Here is a 22,408-nt window from a genome sequence, read left to right as displayed (position 1 = left end):
CGTTGGTTTTCCTCGAAGAGGAGAGGGTGATGCAGCAAGTGTAGCGTAAGTATTTCCCTCAATTTTGAGAACCAAGGTATCAATCTAGTAGGAGGCTCCTCAAAAGTCCCGCGCACCTACACAAACAAACTGAGAACTTGCAACCAACACAATAAAGGGGTTCTCAATCCCTTCACGGCCACTTGCGAAAGTGAGATCTAATAAAGATAGTAAGATAAGATAAATATATTTTTGGTATTTTATAATATAGATGCAAATAAAAGTAGATTCAAAGCAAATATGGTAAGATATAGACCCGGGGGCCATAGCTTTCACTAGTGGCTTCTCTCAAGATAGCATAAGTATTACGGTGGGTGAACAAATTACTGTCGAGCAATTGATAGAAAAGCGCATAGTTATGAGATTATCTAGGCATGATCATGTATATAGGCATCACGTCCATAACAAGTAGACCGACTCCTGCCTGCATCTACTACTATTACTCCACACATCGACCAACTCCTGCCTGCATCTAGAGTATTAAGTTCATAAGAACAGAGTAATGCATTAAGCAAGATGACATGATGTAGAGGGATAAACTCATGCAATATGATATAAACCCCATCTTGTTATCCTCGATGGCAACAATACAATACGTGCCTTGCAACCCTTTCTGTCACTGGGTAAGGACACCGCAAGATTGAACCCAAAGCTAAGCACTTCTCCCATGGCAAGAAGAACCAATCTAGTAGGCCAAACCAAACTGATAATTCAAAGAGACTTGCAAAGATAACTCAATCATACATAAAAGAATTCAGAGAAGATTCAAATATTATTCATAGATAAACTTGATCATAAACCCACAATTCATCGGATCTCGACAAACACACCGCAAAAAGAGTTTACATCGAATAGATCTCCACAAGAGAGGGGGAGAACATTGTATTGAGATCCAAAAAGAGAGAAGAAGACATCTAGCTAATAACTATGGACCCGTAGGTCTATGGTAAACTACTCACAACTCATCGGAGGGGCAAGGATGTTGATGTAGAAGCCCTCCGTGGTTGATTCCCCCTCCGGGAGAGTACCGGCGAAGGCTCCAAGATGAGATCTCGCAGATACAGAAGGTTACGGCAGTGGAAATTGTGTTTCATGGTGCTCCTGGATGTTTTCGGGGTACGTAGGTATATATAGGAGGAAGAAGTACGTCGGTGGCCACCCGAGGGGCCCACAAGACAGGGGGCGCGCCTTATAGGGGGGGGGGCGGCCCCCTATCTCGTGGGGCCCTCGGAAGCTTCTTGACATGCACTCCAAGCTCTCCGGATCACGTTCGTTCCAAAAATCACGCTCCCGAAGGTTTCATTCCGTTTGGACTCCGTTTGATATTCCTTTTCTTCAAAATACTGAAATAGGCAAAAAAACAGCAATATGGGTTGGGCCTCCGGTTAGTAGGTTAGTCCCAAAAATGATATAAATGTGTAAAATAAAGCCCATAAACATCCAAAAGGGGTAATATAATAGCATGGAACAATCAAAAATTATAGATACGTTGGAGACATATCAGCTATCAAGACCATGTATTTCTTCAATAGGTGGTAAATTCTGAACATCTTCAGCTTTAGTACCTTTTCTTTCATAGATTTCTTTGCCTCTTGCATATCTCCAGGACTGAGAAATAGAATACCTCTTTTCTTCGAGGTTGGCTTAGGAATTGGATCAGGAAGTGTGCAATCATTATCATTACTCAATATATTATTCAATAGCAATTTAGCTTGCTCAACAGTTTGTTCCCTGAAAACACAACCAGCACAACTATCTAGGTGGTCCCTAGAAGCATCAGTTAGTCCATTATAAAAAATATCAAGTATTTCATTTTCTTGAGAGGATGATCAGGCAAGAATTGAGTAACTGGAGAAGTCTCCCCGAAGCTTGTGGGAGACTCTCTTCTTTAATTTGCACAATGTTAAATATATCCTTTAAAGCAGCTTGTTTCTTATGAGCAGGGAAATATTTTTCAGAGAAGTAGTAAATCATATCCTAGGGACTATGCACACAACCAGGAGTAAGGGAATTAAACCATACCTTAGCATCACCATTTAACGAGAAAGGAAACAATTTAAGAATACCGTAATAGCAAAAAATTTCCTCATGAGAAAATAGGGTGGCTATATCATTCAATTTAGTAAGATGTGCCACAACAGTTTTAGATTCATAACCATGGAAAGGATCAGATTCAACCAAAGTAACTAACTCAGGATCAACAGAGAATTCATAATCCTTATCAGTAACAAAGATAGGTGAAGTAGCAAACTTCATATTGCATTCTAGCATTCAAAGATTTTTCTTTCACTTTCATAATACTTTCTTAAGATCATCTCTATCCTTACAAGCAAGGAAGTCCCTAGCTAGCTCTCCATCCATAACATAACCCTCAAGCATAACAGGAAGTTCGTATCTAGGAGAGCTAGTCTTATCAGGTGTTTCAAAGTTTTCAGTTTCAATAATTTCATCAGTTTCAGAAATATCATCATCTTCAGCATAATGAATAGTTCTAACTCTAGCAAGGTGTTCGTCAAGTAATTCACCCAGTGACACAGTTTTATTAAGCAAAGTAGTAGCATCGTAAGCATCATTCATAGCATAAGTAGCATCATCAATAACATGCGACATATCAGAATCAATAGCAGGTGTAGGTGTCGCAAGCTTACTCAAAACAGAAGGTGAATCAAGTGCAGAGCTAGATGGCAGTTCCTTACCTCCCCTCGTAGTAGATGGATAGATCTTGGTATTGGTATCTTTCAAATTCTTCATAGTGGTCAACAGATATAAATCCCAAGCGACTCAGAGAATAGAGCTATGCTCCCCGATAACGGTGCCAGAAAAAGGTCTTGATAACCCACAAGTATAGGGGATCGGAACAGTTTTTGAGGGTAGAGTATTCAACCCAAACTTATTGATTCGACACAAGGGAGCCAAAGAATATTCACGAGTATTTGCAGTCGAGTTGTCAATTCAACCACACCTGAAAGACTTAATATCTGCAGCAAAGTATTTAGTAGCAAAGCAGTATGGAAGTAACAGTAATAGTGGCAAAAGTAACAGTAGCAGTTTTGTAGCAATTGTAACAGTGGCAACGGCAAAGTAACGTAGCAAAGATAAATATGTGAAAATCTCGTAGGCAATGGATCAGTGATGGATAATTATGTCGGGTTGCATTCATCATGCAACAGTTATAACCTAGGGTGACGCAGAACTAGCTCCAATTCATCAATATAATGTAGGCATGTATTCCAAATATAGTCATATGTGCTTATGGAAAAGACCTTGCATGACATCTTTTGTCCTACCCTCCCGTGGCAGCGGGGTCCTAATGGAAACTAAGGGATATTAAGGCCTCCTTTTAATAGAGAACCAGACCAAAGCATTAGCACTTAGTGAATACATGAACTCCTCAAACGACGGTAATCACCGGAAAGAATACCAATTATTGTCACCTTGGGGTATGCGGATCATAACTCCTAATAGGTGTCTACAACTTGCAAGATAGGATCAAGAACAAAATATATTCATGAAAACATAATAGGTTCAGATCTGAAATCATGGCACTCAGGCCCTAGTGACAAGCATTAAGCATAGCAAAGTCATAGCAACATCAATCTCAGAACATAGTGGATACTAGGGATCAAATCCTAACAAAATTAACTTGATTACATGATAAATCTCATCCAACCCATCACCGCCCAGCAAGCCTACGATGGAATTACTCATGCACGGCGATGAGCATCATGAAATTGGTGATGGAGGAAGGTTGATGATGATGATGGCGATGGATCCCCCTCTTCGGAGCCCTGAACGGACTCCAGGTCAGCCCTCTGACGAAGAACAGGAGGCGGCGGCTCCGTATTGTAATACGCAATGAATCCTTCTCTCTAGTTTTTTTCTCCCCGACTAGGGTTATATGGAGTTGGAGTTGAGGTCGGGGGGTCTCTAGAGGGCATGCCCAGGGGGTAGGGCGGGCCCTCCACCCTTGTGGTCAGCTGGTGGGTCCCCTCTGGTTGATTCTTTCGCCAATACTTTTTATCTATTCCAAAAATATTCTCCATAAATTTCCAGGACATTCCGAGAACTTTTATTTCTGCACAAAAATAACACCAAGGCAATTCTGCTGAAAACAACGTAAGTTCGGGTTAGTTAAATTTCAAATCATGCAAATTAGAGTCCAAAACAAGGGCAAAAAGAGTTTGGAAAAGTAGATACGATGGAGACGTATCAGCGCGCCCAGGGGGGTTGTGGTCCCCACGGAGACCCCATGCACCACCTCTTCTCCCTATAAATTCCCAAATATTCCAGAAACCCTAGGGGAGACGTCGAAACACAATTCCAGTCGCTGCAAGTTCTAGAACCACGAGATCCAAACTACACCATCACAGAGGGGTTCATCATCCTCATTGGTGCCTCTCCGATGATGCGTGAGTAGTCCACCATAGACCTGCGGGTCCGTAGGAATTAGCTAGATGGCTTTCTCTCTCTCTCTCTCTCTCTCTCTCTCTCTTGATTCTCAATACAATGGTCTCTTGGAGATCTATTTGATGTAATGACTTTTTGCGGTGTTTTTGTTGGGATCCGATGAAGTTTGAGTTTATGATCAGATCTATATCCATGAAATTTATTTGAGTATTCTTTGATCTCTTATATGCACGATTACTTATAGCCTTGTATTTCTTATTTGAATCTTTAGTTTAGTTAGGCCGACTAGATTGATTTTTCTTGCCATGGGAAGAGGTGTTTTGTGATGGTTTCGATCTTGCTGTGTTCTTTCCCTGTGATAGAAGGGGCAACAAGGCATGCATGTATCGTTGCTTGTCGCGGGATATCTGCGGCCACCTATGGGACCGGGCGGCCCCTTGTTGGTTCGGCGGGGACGTCGCGTTGCACAAAGAGCAGAACAGCACACGGCAGCACGACAGAGAGCACACGAGCAATTTACCCAGGTTCGGGCCGCCACGAGGCGTAAGACCCTACTCCTGCTTTGGTGGATTGATGGTGGAAATGAGCATGGTGGTGCACGGTACACTTGCTCGGCAAGGTCTACCTCAGTCCTACGGTGAACACACGCGTATGGTGGCTTGGGTTTGCCAAGTTTCCAACCCTCTAACCCCCTCCTGTGAATGCCACGGGCCTCCTTTTATAGATTAAGGGGTCACCACAGTGACAAAATGGTCATTACCCAATGATATGATAGCAAACAGTGTTATCATACCTAACTCTGCGGGCTGACAGGGTGCATGAAATGCACCGCTCAGTGCCACATCTCTAGCTGCCCGGCAAGGCCTGCCGGGCTTATCTTGCCAGCTCTGCATCTGTTCTCTTGACACGTTGCTGGACGGGTGTCACTTGTGGGCTTCTTCTGTAGGAGATGGCTGCCATGTGGCAAATGCTGCCACTTAATCATCCTGCGGATTGACACTGCACTGATTGACGACGTGGGTCGTAATTGTGTGGTCAGCGGGATGGTTCAGCCCATCGCATCCCGCAAGCCCCGGCAGGTCCTGCCAGGGAGTCTTGGTTATTTGCTCCTGCTGGTGGCCTGGCCCCTTGCCAAGCTCGCCTGCCCGGCGAGGGAGGCCCTTTCCTTGTAGATATCTTGTTCCCTTGGCTTGTCCTTGGTCTCCCTGGGTTGTATGTTGGTCCTTCAAGTCTCTTGGGTCTTCAATCCCTGTCTTCAGTTGGTGCTTCAATCTTGATCTTGTGCCTGTGCACAGCTGAGCAACATACCCGGGGTCTGTTGAACCAACAGAAGCCCCTGGGCCTGCCCCGATCACACTAGGGAGCGTCGGTAGGGTAGGGCCTAATAAGTGCATATGTAGGACTACTGAAGGGGTTGGCCCCTTTGAAGTTTTCCTTTGCTGCTTCGTTAGTTCTTGATCTTGTGGGCGGTTTCTGATTTCCCCGTGTGTGGTGTAAAGCCAACAGTGGTGGGGCCGTGACAGTGATGGCTCGTGAATGACTTTAGCGCACGGGGTGGAAACCGCCAAATTACTCTTCCCACAGCGTGCTATTATCCTTAGCCACGTATGTTGCATGCATAGCGCAGGGTAGGTAATGGAGGCGTGTGGTGTGGAAGAGCATCTTGAAGTGGGTCCATCTGTCTTTAATTGGCGGAGGAGGACGGCGGTTGCCTGTTGATGGAGCAGCTGCCCTTCCCCGCCCGGCCTATAAAAAGGAGGGGCGGAGGAGGGCGAAGTCATCCACCTCTGCATCCCTCTCCTCCTTCTTTCCTAGTTCTCTTCTTCTTCTGGTAATGCTGAAGGGAAGGGCCCGGGGCCAGGCCCCGGGCTTCTATTTGGGGCAATTGCTGCCTCATGTTGGTGTTGACGCTCGGGGAGTGAGCCTGGTCCTTGGTGCGGTGAATTTCTGGGTCTCTTTGAAGCTTGGCTGGGAGGTAGAGCTGGAAATCATTGGTAATACTAGCATTGCCCCTCTCAAAGGCCTTGGAGCCGTTGTCGACGAGAGGCGCGCCTTCCTGCCCGTCAGGATGGGATGCGGCGTACTTCCAGCCCCTTGGCCATCTTGGCCGTCCGTTGTCTCCCCGAGGGGAGTGCCAGACTGCAGTCTTGGCCTTCCTCTGGGGCGGTGTTGATGAAGATGAAGCTAGGGGAGAAGGGGAAGGCGGGAGGAAGGCCGTCCAGTACGAGTACGATTGCATCGATGCGTTCATCTCGTACTGGCGACCCGCTGCCCGTACGCCTGGCTCTCCTCCTCTTTCCCCGGCACCATCATCACTGTTTTCTCGGTTGCCAGGGAAAGGCTCGTTCCCATGGTGCCTCCACCTCCCCTGAGGGGTCTTCTTGATGGGCGTCGGCGTCTTCTCCTGCCAATGCCTGTGCTGGAGCCCCTCTTCTGATCCTGGAGGCGGTGACTAGGGGGTCGTCGAGGTGTCCCGCATGTCTTCCTCCTTCGCAGCCTTGCCACTCCCGATCCTGTCAAACTGGGCTTGCCAGTTCCTGACAAGGATCGAGGAGGCATTGTGTGGCGCCCGTCCTCTTCTCTTCCCACCGCAATACCTGGGATAAGAGGAACAGGGAGAGGAGTTTGCGATGCACTTATCTTTTTTCAATCTTAAACTAGCCGGCACTGCCAAATTGTAATTCAAATAATGTAATCCCTCAAGTCCATCTTTGTATTTTGTAATGCTTGTACTTGTAACTGCATATGAATGAAAAAGATGAATCTTGTCGGGGACCCGTGCATATGTATGTCCATGCATAGGTGGAGTGCCTCTTTAACAATAAACGAGTTTTCCCGGCAAGATATCCTGCCAGCACCCTCTTTTGTCTACCGGAGAGCTCGGTCTGCCGGGGAACAGACAGAGGGGCCAGCCCCTCGCCAACTCCCTTTTTCCAAAGGTTACTACAACCATCCCGACCGAATCATCGTTCGAGTCAAGGATGGGAGCACCTAAGTTTCAGAAGAGAGGCGAGGTTTTCTCATGCAAAGGTGTAGCTTTATAGAATACTAATGGACAAGAGGGGAACTTATCTGCTTGTCTTGCCGAGGATCGCCGTGCCATGCAATCTTCTTGTCTCTTGTCGAAATCAAGTTCATGGTAGGAACCTGCAACTCCATGTAGATGAGAATGAATGCAGGATGCAATCGTATCTATATGCATATGCAAATGCTCATGAAATGTGTATGCAGTGATCTGGGTGTGCTTGTGCATGCATGCAATCTTAGTTGGGGCCCCCCTATAGTGCTTCTTCATTTTCTCTTGCACGGGGTCATCGCCCCGGCTTGTACAAGGGGTTACATGCAACTTCGACAATGCCATGTACAATGGGTGGCTACTGGGCAGGGCCCGGCAACCTCTGCGCCTTACGGGTAGAACTTACGGAGATGCTCAATGTTCCATGAGTTTTGCAATTGTCGGATATCGGGTTCCGGCAGACCCTTGAGGTTTGAACACTGGGGTGTACGCGGAGATCACACCCCCAGCCTACCCATGTCTCACCGCCTTGTCAGGATCTAAAACTACACGAAGAACAACACAAGGGACACGAGATTTATACTGGTTCAGGCCACCATTGTGGTGTAATACCCTACTCCAGTTTGTGGTGTGGTGGATTGCCTCTGGAGCTGATGAGGAACAGTACAAGGGGAGAACAGCCTCGCGAGGGTCTGTTCTTGGTTGGTGCGATGAACTTCTAGGGGGAGTTCAGTCGCCTCTCTCTCTATGTCTCGGATGTTGATCCTATCAGATCCCCTACCCTGTGGGTGGCTAGTCCTATTTATAGGCGAAGGCCCTAGGCCTCTTCCCAAATATTGAGCGGGAAGGGCGCCAACAATTGGCCATTTCAAAGGGGAACATCTAGTACACTTATGCTGACTAAAGTTGGTCCTCGCCTGCCAAAGACCCTGACGATGACGCTGGCTTGGGCTCCACGATGACCTCCGTTCTGCCGTCCTGTTGGTCTTGGTCTCGTTGCACCGAAATTGTTGCCTTTGCTTGATACCCTTGCCTGCGCTTGCCCCCTTTGCACCAAAGGGGAAACAAGGACTCTGCGTAGGCCGGCGCCCGCCTGGCGCCCGCCTGGCCTTGGTCGTCATGGCTTGCGTCACGGGCACCTCGTGAGGTATCCCGCCTTGATCTCTCCGCCTCCTCGTGAGCCAGCCTGACAAGGCCATGCCTGAGGAAGCCTCCTGTCGTCTGCCCCGCGAGGCTTGGCCCCTCGCGAGGGTCTTGAGCATGTGTTGATGAAGATGGGCCGTACTGGGCCACTCCTTGAGCCACATCGTAGGCCACAGGCAGGCAAGTCTGGGTACCCCCGTTCCCAGAACACCGACAGTAGCCCCCGGGCCCAAGGCGCGCTTGGACTTGGCTTAGCAGAGAAGCGAAGAGGCAAGTGAGAAGCGATGCGGGCCCCAATAGCCCGTGGCCTTGGGCGTCGCGTGGCGGTTGATTGGACGTGGGCGTCCTGGTGACAGTGCAACTATCCCTAGGTGGTTTTGGTAATTCATAACAACATATAGCTCATTGAGCTAATGCTATTCCAAGACTATTATTTCAGGGAAGCTCAATGAATGGCATGGCATGGATGATGAAAGTGGATCCCTCAAAATACTAAGGACAAAGTATTGGCTCAAGCTCAAAAGCTCAAGACTCTTCGTTTTATATTTTAGTGATCCAAGATCACATTGAGTCTATAGGAAAAGCCAATACTATCAAGGAGGGATGAGGTATTGCTTAATGAGCCTCTTGCTTCATGTGCTTTGTGATATGCTCCAAAAACCTCAACTCCTTTCCCACATCCACAAATGACCTAAACCCAAAGCCAAAATCGGTCACACCGATTCTTCCAATCCGGCGCCACTGATTCCTAAGTCATAGCCACTGCCACAAACCCTAAGCAAATCGGTCTTACCGATAGGGATCTCGGTCTCACCGAGATGGGATTGTAATCTCTCTGTTTCCCTTCATAACGTTTCGGTCTAACTGAAGTGAGCGATCGGTCCCACCAAGATTGCAATGTAAACTCTCGGTCCCACCAACTCTTTTGTAACATTTCGGTCTCACCGAAAAGAGCAAATCGGTCCCACCAAGTTTACCTGACCAACTCTCTGGAAAGCTTATTACCAAAATCGGTTTCACCGAGTTTGTGTAATCGGTCTTACGGAGATTACGTTATGCCCTAACCCTAACCGAATCGGTCTCACCGATATGCATGTCAGTCCCACCGAAAATCACTAACGGTCACTAGGTTTACTAAATCGGTCCAACTAAGTGTGTTGAATCGGTCCCATCGAGTTTGGTAAATTGTGTGTAACGGTTAGATTTTGTGTGGAGGCTATATATACCCCTCCACCTCCTCTTCATTCGTGGAGAGAGCCATCAGAACGAACCTACACTTCCAACTTACCATTTCTGAGAGAGAACCACCTACTCATGTGTTGAGGCCAAGATATTCCATGCCTACCATATGAATCTTGATCTCTAGCCTTCCCCAAGTTGCTTTCCACTCAAATCCTCTTTCCACCAGATCCAAATCATATGAGAGAGAGTTGAGTGTTGGGGAGACTATCATTTGAAGCACAAGAGCAAGGAGTTCATCATCAACGCACCATTTGTTACTTCTTGGAGAGTGGTGTCTCCTAGATTGGCTAGGTGTCACTTGGGAGCCTCCGACAAGATTGTGGAGTTGAACCAAGGAGTTTGTACGGGCAAGGAGATCGCCTACTTCGTGAAGATCTACCGCTAGTGATGCAAGTGCTTCGTGGGCGACGGCCATGGTGGGATAGACAAGGTTGCTTCTTCATGGACCCTTCGTGGGTGGAGCCCTCCATGGACTCGCGCAGCTGTTACCCTTCGTGGGTTGAAGTCTCCATCAACATGGATGTACGATAGCACCACCTAACGGAACCACGCCAAAAACATCCGTGTCTCCAATTGCGTTTGAATCCTCCAAACCCTTCCCTTTACTTTCTTGCAAGTTGCATGCTTTAATTTCCGCTGCCTATATACTCTTTGCATGCTTGCTTGAATAGTGTGATGATTGCTTGACTTGTCCTAAAGTAGCTAAAATTTGCCAAACTCTAAAATTGGGAAAAGGTTAAGTTTTTATTGGTCAAGTAGTCTAATCACCCCCCTCTAGACATACTTCAAGGTCCTACAAGTGGTATCAGAGCTTTGGTCTCCATTTGCTTTGATTTCCATAACTTTTGGTGGTCATAGCCTTGGTTTCACAACCTAGGAGAGTATGGCGTCTAGCGAGGGAAATTATCACCGTAGAGGTCCTTACTTTGATGGTACTAATTTTGCTAGTTGGAAGCATAAGATGATAATGCATATTCTCGGACATAACACCGCCGTTTGGGCAATTATTTGTATTGTCTTGCAAGGTGAATTCTTTGATGGGAGAGAACCAAACCGTGAAGCTAATGCGGAAGAATTGAAGATGCTGCAATACAACGCTCAAGCTTGTGACATCATCTTCAACGGATTGTGCCCCGAAGAATTCAACAAAATCAACCGTCTTGAGAATGCAAAGGAAATTTGGGATACTTTGATTGATATGCATGAAGGTACCGAATCCGTCAAGGAATCCAAGTTGGATGTGCTCCAAAGTCAGCTTGACAAGTTCAAAATGAAGGATGGTGAAGGTGTCGCTGAAATGTACTCTAGGCTTGCACTTATCACAAATGAGATTGCCAGCTTAGGGAGTGAAGAGATGACCGACAAATTCATCATCAAGAAGATCCTAAGAGCATTGGATGGAAAGTATGATACCGTGTGCACATTGATCCAAATGATGCAAATCTACAAAGATCTCAAGCCAACGGAAGTCATTAGAAGAATTGTTGCTCATGAGATGTCACTCAAGGATAAGGAGGAACTTCACAACAAGTCAAGTGGTGCTTACAAAGCCTCAAGTGAAGCCCCCACATCGTCAAGTGAGAAACAAACCTTCAATGAAAGAATTGAGCTTAATGTTGAAGAACTTCAACAAATTCTACAAGAGTAGAAGCAAAGAAAGAAGCTCCAAGTCAAGGTCTTATCATGACAAAAGATCTTCTAGTCGAGAGCGCAGTTGCTACAATTGTGGGAGACCCAGACACTACTCCAATGAGTGTACGGAACCCTACAAAAGAAGAGAAGATTCTCCAAAAAGAATAAGCAAAACATAAGAATCACCACCAAGAGAGAGGAGGAGTAGAGATGATCGTTATGAACGAAGACCCTCACGGAGAAGCAAGGATTCGGAAAGGAAGGACAAGTCATCAAGGAGCTACACAAAACGAAGACATCAAGCTCATGTTGGTGAATGGGTATCCGGCTCCGACTCCGACAATCACTCCGAGAGAAGCTATCACTCCGACTCCGAATGTACTCAAGATGAAGGTGTTGCCGGTCTAGCACTTGTGTCAACCAACTCCTACGACATATTTGATTCACCAAATGAAGGTGTTGGAAGATGCTTCATGGCCAAAGGTCCAAAGGTAACACATCCTGAGTATGTTGATTTCAATAGTGATGAAGATGACTTGCTTGTGGATAAGGATTTACTTGTTGACAACTCTAGTGATGGATACTATGATGAAACGTCAATTAATCATGCTAATCAAACGAATGACAATGATAAGGAGAATATTGAGCTTCTAACTAAAGAACTAAACACTCTTAAGTTGGCTCATGAAACTATCTTCGAAGATCATCGAGAACTTTTAAGGGCTCATGAGAAGTTACGCTTTGAAAAGCTCAATCTTGAGCAAGAGCATGAGTTCTTAAAGGCAATCAATGATGATCTCCGCAAGAAAAGTTCTTCTTACATTGCCAAGCATTTACTCTTATCTACTTACATGCCTCAAGTCAAGTCTACTAACAAGTACAAGAAAGAGACTTCCTCTAGTAGTAACAATGATAATGTCAAATCCAATATTGTTGCTTCTAGTAGTTCTCTTGAGTCCACTAATGATTCTCTTAGCCAAGTTACACTTGAGCAAGAAAATAGCTTATTGAAGGGAATTATAGAGAATGGTGTTTACAAGAGCCTTGCCGGGAGTAAGCAATTCGAGGAAATTGCGCAAGCAAGGAAGGCATCGGAAGAATCAAGGTGTTGGTTTTGAACGAAAGTTCAATGCCAATGGAGTTGAGTGGGAAGAAGATCAATACCCCAAGACGAAGTTTGTTCCTCAACAAGAGAAGTATGATCCTACTTCCTTCAAGGGAACACAAGCTCAAGATGATCTTCCTCCACAAGACCACAAGAACAAAGGCAAGGACAAGCTTCAAGAAGAGATTGATGCATTTGAAGAAGCACCTAAAGTCTCGGTCAAGTGGATTCCCAAGACTACGTCAAGTTCTACTTCATCAAGTACAACTACAACTCCAAGGATTCCCATCAAGATGATGTGAATCCTGAAGAAGAAGAACTAGAGAGTTCTTGAGGGTGACTCCGCCAACATTCTTCACTCATATCATTATGGCAAGAACAAGTGCAATCAACTTCCACATCTTGCACTAGTTCAAGGAGTCACAAACCCTCATGTTGGTAAGGCAAGGGACAAGGAACCTAATGTTTTCATGGACATCATCTTACGTGTGCATCACTCTATGTCTATGGATATTCTTGTTTGTTCCTTGTGGGACTAACCCATGTAGGTAAGTTGAAAGTGCAACTCACTCCAAAGGATTGCTCCAAATGATCTACATCAACATTGAGCATCCACATCTTCAACACCTACATGAAGTCATCATCGACAAAACCCAAGGTTAGTTCATCCCTCTAAGGGGGGATCTCACATCTAGGGGGAGCTTAACTCTAAGAATTGAGTCAAAGCAACTCTAATGGTGTGAACACATCAATGCATTATGTAAAAGTGGTAACCCCACTTGAGCTTAAACGATGAGTATGACCTATGATCAAATGTTCTCATTTGACTCCTAAGTCAATATACTCATATATAGATGACCTAGTCATCACCAATTGTTTGATATATGCTAGAATTGGTTGTGCATGCTTTGCCACATATTTTATTTGCCATCTTATTGTGTGAGCATGTTGGTGCATATTTTACTCATTCAAGGACATCCACTTGTTGCTTTGATTGTTTGGTTTCTTTTCTTTTTGCCAAGTGGATGGACAAGAATGCCTAAGAATCTTCTTTAGCTATCTATGCTTTACTCGTCCCAAACTCTATTCATGCTACATCACAAAAAGTCATATTCGAACCACTCTGTGTGAGGAGCACTCGGAGTCCCCGATTCGTCATAGACTTAAACTTCCAAAACCTCTTTGTGATTCTCGGTCTGACCGATTCCATCATTTCGGTCCTACCGAGATCATTAAGTTGATTTGAGTTTTCAATCTCGGTGCAACCGATTTGAACTTTTCGGTCACACCGAGTTGCTGTAACTGAACACAGTTATGCATCTCGGTGCCACCGAGTCGTTCCACTCGGTCACACCGACAAGGTCGGGGTATATATATATAGTCACGGGCAAAATTTTGGAAATTTCTCCGAAACCCTTCACCCGCGCAATAGCTTGCTCTGCCATCGGAGGTCTCCGGATCGTCTCCTTGTCGCCAGCTGCCTCCTGTCGCTGGTCTCTGCCGCCGTCAACGGATTTCGCCCCCGCCGTTGTTGCCGTAGCGAGTCCACCGCCAAGCTAGGGTATGGACTCGATCTTTGTGCTATCCATGTCTGATTCCTAGCACATTGTATTCTTATTGAATCTTGCCACGATTGAGATACTCCTATCTAGCCAGAGTAGTCTGTAGATTAGATGAGATTCAAAATTTTAGGTTAGGTTTCCGCCGAAACCATCTCGGACCCACCGAGTTGAAAAACTCGGTCTCACCGATTTGGCTTATGCCATTGCACTAGTGACTCTCGGTCTGACCGAGAATTACTAATCGGTGCGACTGATTTGAGGATACTGTGAAACCCTAGCAGTCTTGGTGCCACCGAACTGAGACTCGGTCCAACTGAGTTCATCAGTTTAGGTTCCAAAAACTGCTTTGGTATCACCGAGTTTGAAAATCGGTTGATCCGAAATGCTTTCTGTGGAAAACTAAAACTGAATTTTTGAATCATTCTTTTGAAAAATCTCTGCATTTTGTGATGCTCATCCACTCTATCTCATCTATAACTCTTCACAGGGTCAGCAGTCAGTCTTTTGCAGCATGTCAGGCCAGAGTGACAGCCAGAACAGGTCAGAAGGACAGATGGACTTGAGTGAGGGCACTAGTCCCTCCAGCACTTCAGATGAAGGGAGCAGAAGCACTCCTAGCAATTTGCCTAAGGCTGCTACTAGGCAAAGGAGAAAGAGAACTTCAGACTCAGAGGATGAAGACTATAGAGTAGAAGAGGATGAGGCTACTTCCAAGAAAGTAGTGCTCAAGAAGGAATATGGCTCTGCACAAAGCACAAAGCCAGGTCTGAAGAGGAAAGTGCCTGCCAAGAGGACACCAATGCCAAAGGCCGGAAAGTCCACTCAAGTGCCAGCTCAGACAGAACCCAAAGTGGCACCTGAGAAGAAAGTCACTTCTTCCCAAGCTCAGAAACTCCCCACTAGAGAGACTATGAAATTTGCAACTGAATCAGAGGATGAAGGTGCTCGGGACAAGAAAAAGAAGAGAGCAAGAACCACAACTGCCAAGGTCCTTGGAAAGCCCTCTATGAGAAGAGATTCTGAAGAAGAGGAAGAGGTTGCTGCACCAGCACCTAAGGCACCCAAGCTTATGGGAGATGCAATCGGATCAGAGGCTGCAACATCTAAGCCCAAGGAAGCACCCAAAGCTGCCCCCAAGGCCAAGTCTGCACCAAAGAGGAATACCAGGAATATTCCAGCTGCTGAGAAAAACAAGGCCCCAGTGCCAAATGTTGCTGAAGAACAAGATGAAGAAGGTCAAGTCTTAAGGAAGCTTAAGCCCAAGATACCAGATCACAATGATGCCCATCCTGTGGCTGAGGACATGAGAATCAGGAAGGGTTCAGGGCTGAGACTGTGGAGGATGGAAGATCCATATGCCACAAGGAGAAGAACTGTTGTTGACTACAGGTTCCATACAAAGGAATAGCAGGACTTCTATGAGACAATTCTGTTGGACAAGAAGCCCATAGTTTGTGACATGAGGTGGGTCGACTGGACCTACATGAAGGAAAATGAAGAGCACTATCCTGGAGTGCAAGACAGCTTTGTTGCTTGTGGAGTTGCTGATTTTGTTGGACAAAAGCTCACAAACTGGAATGATGAGCTTATCATGCAGTTCTACTCCACAGCACATTTTTACCCAGATGGAAGAATTGTTTGGATGTCTGAAGGTACAAGGTACCAGTCCACTGTTGAAGAATGGGCAAGACTGATAAATGCCCCAAAGGAAAATGAGGATGACCTAGACATTTATGCAAAGAAGAAGATGGGACACAACTCCATGGCTCACATGTACAAGGAAATCCCAGACAAGGCAGTAGAGACTCACAAGTTTGGATCAGTCCACTTTCTGCTGTCAGGGCTGCCAACAATCAATTGGATTCTGAGGCATACTTTGTTGCCGAAGTCTGGTGACCATAACATGATTAGAGGGCATGCCAACAATATGTTGCATTTGTTTGATGTGCCATAGAAGTTCAAAGTCATGAGCCTTATAGTTGAAACCATTAAGAGGACTGCAGCAGATCAGAAGAGGAGCTGTGGATATGCCCCTCAGATTCAGGAATTGATCAACTCAAAGATGGGCACAGGGAATATCAGTTGGATAAGGAACATTTTCCACTTTATCCAGACTTTGAGGATAATGAGGTTGTCATGAATGAGGATGATCCAACATCAGTTCAAGCTCGGGAGAAGAAGGAGAAGGCAAAGAAGGAGAAGGCTGCCAAGATGCCAACTTAAGAGGAGGCATCTGAATATTTCCCGAAGACCAAATAGGAGCAGCTTGGTTACTTGATAGCATCAACACTAAGGATTGAGAAGGCACTGGCCACCCTCACTCAGAATCAGGAGAGCCTTGAGAGAATCATGGAACTCAAATTCCATGACCTTGATGTCAAAGTAACTGAGATTCAGTCAGTTGTAGAGCAACTGCAGGAGGACATGCAGGAGAAGCAGGGCAAGACTACAACAAATGTGTTTCCCAGAGTACCCAGAGCCCATAGGTCAGCTGCTGTGCCAGTGCCAGACACTAGAGCAACAACTTCAGCACCGCTACTGCCCCTTCAGCTCCAGTGCAACCAGCTCCAGCATCCACTCCAGCACCCTCTACTTCAACAGAAGCCCTTGGAGTTATCAAGACACCACCACCAGAAGATCAAGCCTGAGAGTCGATCTAGCACTATGCATTTTCTATGAACTTTTTGGTAACTTGTTGCCAAAGGGGGAGAAAAATGTATAGATCATAGGCTTCGAGAGAGAGAGTGTTGCTTTTGTTCTCTCTTGCTTTATTTGGTGGTTTTTAAACTTGTTTGCTTTTGATTGGTTGAGATACTATGCTTGTGAGACATTGATGATCATGTGTTTGATCATAAGCTACACTTATGCATGTTTGATGATATTGTCCTATCTATCTTATGTGATCATTCACTATGCTTGGTGATGAGTGCATGTATTCAATGTTTATTATTTTGGGCGCTCCACCAAGATGTATGTGACATGGAAGAGTAACCCATGAGCCTAATTCATTGTGCATTTGCAGTCCAAAGCAAATCATAAACTATGCACAAATTTAGGGGGAGCTCTTGCTTATCACATACTTCTCAAAGCGACGATGGTTTTTCATTCTTATTATCATTTGTCGAAGCTTTGATCTATATGTTGTCATCAATTACCAAAAAGGGGGAGATTGAAAGTGCAACTATCCCTAGGTGGTTTTGGTAATTCATAACAACATATAGCTCATTGAGCTAATGCTATTCCAAGACTATTATTTCAGGAAAGCTCAATGAATGGCATGGCATGGATGATGAAAGTGGATCCCTCAAAATACTAAGGACAAAGGATTGGCTCAAGCTCAAAAGCTCAAGACTCTTCATTTTATATTTTAGTGATCCAAGATCACATTGGGTCTATAGGAAGAGCCAATACTATCAAGGAGGGATGAGGTGTTGCATAATGAGCCTCTTGCTTCATGTGCTTTGTGATATGCTCCAAAAACCTCAACTACTTTCCCAAATCCACAAATGACCTAAACCCAAAGCCAAAATTGGTCACACCGATTCTTACAATCCGGCGCCACCGATTCCTAAGTCATAGCCACTGCCACAAACCCTAAGCAAATCGGTCTTACTGATAGGGATCTCGGTCTCACCGAGATGGGATTGTAATCTCTCTGTTTCCCTTCTTAACGTTTCGGTCTAACCGAAGTGAGCGATCGGTCCCACCGAGATTGCAATGTAAACTCTCTGTTTCCCTTTTGTAACATTTCGGTCTCACCGAAAAGAGCAAATCGGTCCCACCGAGTTTACCTGACCAACTCTCTGGAAAGATTATTACCAAAATCGGTTTCACCGAGTTTGTGTAATCGGTCTTACCAAGATTACGTTATGCCCTAACCCTAACCGAATCGGTCTCACCGAGATGCATGTCAGTCCCACCGAAAATCACTAACGGTCACTAGGTTTACTAAATCGGTCCGACCGAGTCTGTTGAATCGGTCCCACCGAGTTTGGTAAATTGTGTGTAACGGTTAGATTTTGTGTGGATGCTATATATACCCCTCCACCTCCTCTTCATTCATGGAGAGAGCCATCAGAACGAACCTACACTTCCAGCTTACCATTTATGAGAGAGAACCACCTACTCATGTGTTGAGGCCAAGATTTCCATTCCTACCATATGAATCTTGATCTCTAGCCTTCCCCAAGTTGCTTTCCACTCAAATCCTCTTTCCACTAGATCCAAATCCTATGAGAGAGAGTTGAGTGTTGGGGAGACTTTCATTTGAAGCACAAGAACAAGGAGTTCATCATCAACGCACCATTTGTTACTTCTTGGTGAGTGGTGTCTCCTAGATTGGCTAGGTGTCACTTGGGAGCCTCCGACAAGATTGTGGAGTTGAACCAAGGAGTTTGTAAGGGCAAGGAGATCGCCTACTTCGTGAAGATCTACCGCTAGTGAGGCAAGTCCTTCGTGGGCGACGACCATGGTGGGATAGACAAGGTTGCTTCTTTGTGGACCCTTCGTGGGTGGAGCCCTCCGTCGACTCGCGCAGCCGTTACCCTTCGTGGGTTGAAGTCTCCATCAACGTGGATGCACGATAGCACCACCTATCGGAACCACGCCTGTCGGTGTCTAAACCGGCGGATCTCGGGTAGGGGGTCCCGAACTGTGCGTCTAGGCGGATGGTAACAGGAGACAAGGGACACGATGTTTTACCCAGGTTCGGGCCCTCTCGATGGAGGTAAAACCCTACGTCCTACTTGATTAATATTGATGATGTGGGTATTACAAGAGTAGATCTACCACGAGATCAAGGAGGCTAAACCCTAGAAGCTAGCCTATGGTATGATTGTTGTTCGTCCTATGGACTAAAACCCTCCGGTTTATATAGACACCGGAGAGGGCTAGGGTTACACAGAGTCGGTTACAATGGTAGGAGATCTACATACCCGTATCGCCAAGCTTGCCTTCCACGCCAAGGAAAGTCCCATCCGGACACGGGACGAAGTCCTCAATCTTGTATCTTCATAGTCTTGGAGTCCGGCCAATGATGATAGTTCGGCTATTCGGACACCCCCTAGTCCAGGACTCCCTCAGTAGCCCCTGAACCAGGCTTCAATGACGACGAGTCCGGCGCGCATACTGTCTTCGGCATTGCAAGGCGGGTTCCTCCTCCGAATACTTCATAGAAGATTGTGAACACTAGGATACTGTCCGGCTCTGCAAAATAAATTCCACATACCACTGTAGAGAGAATAATATCTACACAACTTCAATCTGCTGACGTATTTCGTAGCATGACATCACGCCACGGCCAAGCCTTTACTCGAATTGTTTTTATTGTTCCACCTCTGCACGTTTAGCGAAGCGGTTTCCTTGGCACGTCTTGTCGAAGCAGAGATCGTGTTCCCCTTATTCTGGGATTCCCATCAATACGGACGTGGGTAACCCAACCGCGACATTGATTGCGGCGCTTGGGAGATAAGCGAGTTTTACCAGGCCGGTGGGGACGCATGGTTTCGTCCGCCCATATATAAGGGGATAAGGATCCACCTTTTTACCTATGCCTTCTTCCTCCTTTGCTTATCCATCTCCGTGCACTCGAGCTCCAGCGCCCAAGTCCGCACATCTCACCTCAACCTTCTCCAACTATGTCCGGAGCGGGAGGCAAGTGGATGGCCTCCTCCGTTACGGAGGGGCACATCAAGAAGCTGCGCAGCGCCGGATATTTGTCCAGCGATATCGTGCACCGGCTCCCCGACGAGGGGCAGCTCATCCCCACCCCCGGGCCCCATGAGAGGGTGGTATTCCTTCCCCATTTCCTCCACGGACTGGGCTTTCCACTCCACCCCTTCGTCCGAGGGCTCATGTTCTATTATGGATTGGATTTCCATGATCTGGCCCCGAATTTCATCCTCAACATCTCGGCGTTTATCGTCGTGTGCGAGGCCTTCCTCTGCATCCAGCCCCACTTCGGCTTGTGGCTCAAGACCTTCAATGTCAAGCCGAAGGTTGTGAAGGGCAGCAAGCGGAGTGCGGAGGCGCCATGGTGGGCAAGATGCCCAACGTCACTTGGCTCGAGGGCGCCTTCGTGAAAACCATCAAGGGGTGGCAATCGGGGTGGTTCTACATCACCAAGCCACGTGACCCTGAATGGGCAGCGGGCCCCGAATTCAGTTCTGGCATCCCCACACGGCTCACCTCCTAGAAAGAGAAGGGCCTGACATGGGGCGATTTGGAGGAGCTGACAGGACTCCAAGCCTGCGTCCAAAAGCTAGTGAACAAGAAGCTCAAGCTTGTCAATGTAGTCCAGGTCATGCTCATCCGCCGGATTCTCCCGTGCCAACAACGGCACTTCAATATGTGGGAGTTCGATCCGGCACAGCACCAGACCTTGAGCAGGCTCTTCAACACTACGTACGAAGAGGCCTGGAAGGTGCTGTTCAAGGGTGCCGAGGCTCCCGCATCCACTACCGAAGATCGTGGATTCAGCTCGCAGCGTCAGGCTGGCGAGGTAAGCGATTTTACCCTTTACGGGACACTTGTTTTCCATAGTTTGACTCTATGCGGGATCTAAACTCCCTCTCCTTTGACAGGACTGGCTGAAGAAGGCCGAGCGGACTAACTATCCGGCTCCTTTGCCAGAAGACCCGGCGGATGCCCGGTTAACGGGGCTGCTGGTTCTGGCACCCCACGCCGGAGAAGAAGGCCAAGAAGAAGGCCACAGGAACTCGAAAGAGTTCCCATCATCAGGTGTTATCGGACTCATCGTCCGATGACTCCAAGGCGGACTCCTCCCACGAGGACGAGGAGGAGAAGAAAGAGGCCTCTCCCCCAGCGGGGGGAGAGAAGAAAAGGAAGGCCTCCCCGACGAGGGAGGCCGAAGGGTCCAAGAAGGGAAGGACCCTTCCCCCGGACTGTTCCGCCTATGCCGGCGATGGCGACGAGGATTGGCCTTCAAGGGCCAAGCCCCTGGCGAGATCGTAAGTATCCAGACTCCCAAATAGCTCATAACTTTTCTTTTCGTCGCATGGTGTCTTTCTAATGCTGCATACAACCCTGTAGTCCACCCAAGGACGATCTTCCCGCTTCGTCGAGCGGGTCCTTGGGTACGTCGGATGTGGATAGCACTTCACTTCCGACCGCCTCCTCCCCCCGTGACGACGCCGAGGTGGGATCCCGGAAAGGGACCCACCAGGAGGAGGAGGCTCCGGAGGTGCCGCAAGGCAACCTCCCAGACTTTGGACCGGACTCCACACCGGAACGTGCAGTGGTTCCTGAGTCTGGCGGGCGGCCCCTTCGTAAGAAGGGCAAGACTGTGACGCCAGCAGCCTCCGTCCAACCGGATGCGCCGGATAACTTGCTGGAGGCGCTCAACGGCGCTTCCATCGAAGAGGAACACCACACTGTCATGAGTGCGGTGATTCAGAAGGTTCAGCTTGCCAAGAGCAGGCTAACCGAAGCCTGCAGCATCCTTCTAACAGGCTTTGAGGTAAGAATTTTAATATATGTAAAATAGTACCGCATAGACAGTAGCCCCTGATGCTCGGTTCGGTGTTCGGAAGGAAAAGACGGACTGAGGATCTAAAAACATATATGCAGGAGTCTTAACAAAAATATGTCAATATGGGAATGCAGGCTGCGCTGCTGACCTCTGCCGCACTGACTGCGGAGGTCGGTGCCTTGAAGAGGAACCTCGAGCTGTCCGAGAGCGAGCTCGGCCGTGCCAAGAAGCAGCTCGAGGACAAGGAAGGTGAGTAACACCTTATTTAAAGTTGTACCTTACAGAAAAGGATTTGGTTGCAAAAGGAATGACAAGGATAATGTGGGTATTCCAGGGGCTACGAACGAGGTGGCAACCCTGAAGGAGGCGGTATTCGCAGCTGAACGCAATGCGGCCGTGGAACACGCCGAGTGAGAGAAGCAGGAGGCGCGGGTGGCAAAGGTACAACAAGAGCTCCAAGCTCTCATGGAAAAACACGAGAGTTTGGAGCGGGACTCGAAGACTCGGGAGTCCGAGCTTGCGTCGGCTCTTGAGAGTGCCAAAGCCGCTAAGGCCGAAGCCCACAAGGCCCTCCAGGAGATTGAGGCATTGAAGAAAACAGCGGCGGGTAAGGCATTTTTCATGCAAAGCAAGCATGTAAAAGTGAATTACCTGTTACTTACCCGAATTCGGAGCTCTCCAGGAGCGTTCGCAAATCTGCCCCGTAGCATGTCTGACGCTGCCGCTTTCTACAGAGCCGAGGAGGGGAGCTCGATGAGAAGGTGTTTTGGTCT

This window comes from Triticum dicoccoides, chromosome 4B (assembly GCF_002162155.2).
Source record: "Triticum dicoccoides isolate Atlit2015 ecotype Zavitan chromosome 4B, WEW_v2.0, whole genome shotgun sequence".
NCBI classification, from domain to species: Eukaryota; Viridiplantae; Streptophyta; class Magnoliopsida; order Poales; family Poaceae; genus Triticum; species Triticum dicoccoides.
Note: the sequence above shows the minus strand (reverse complement) of the source record.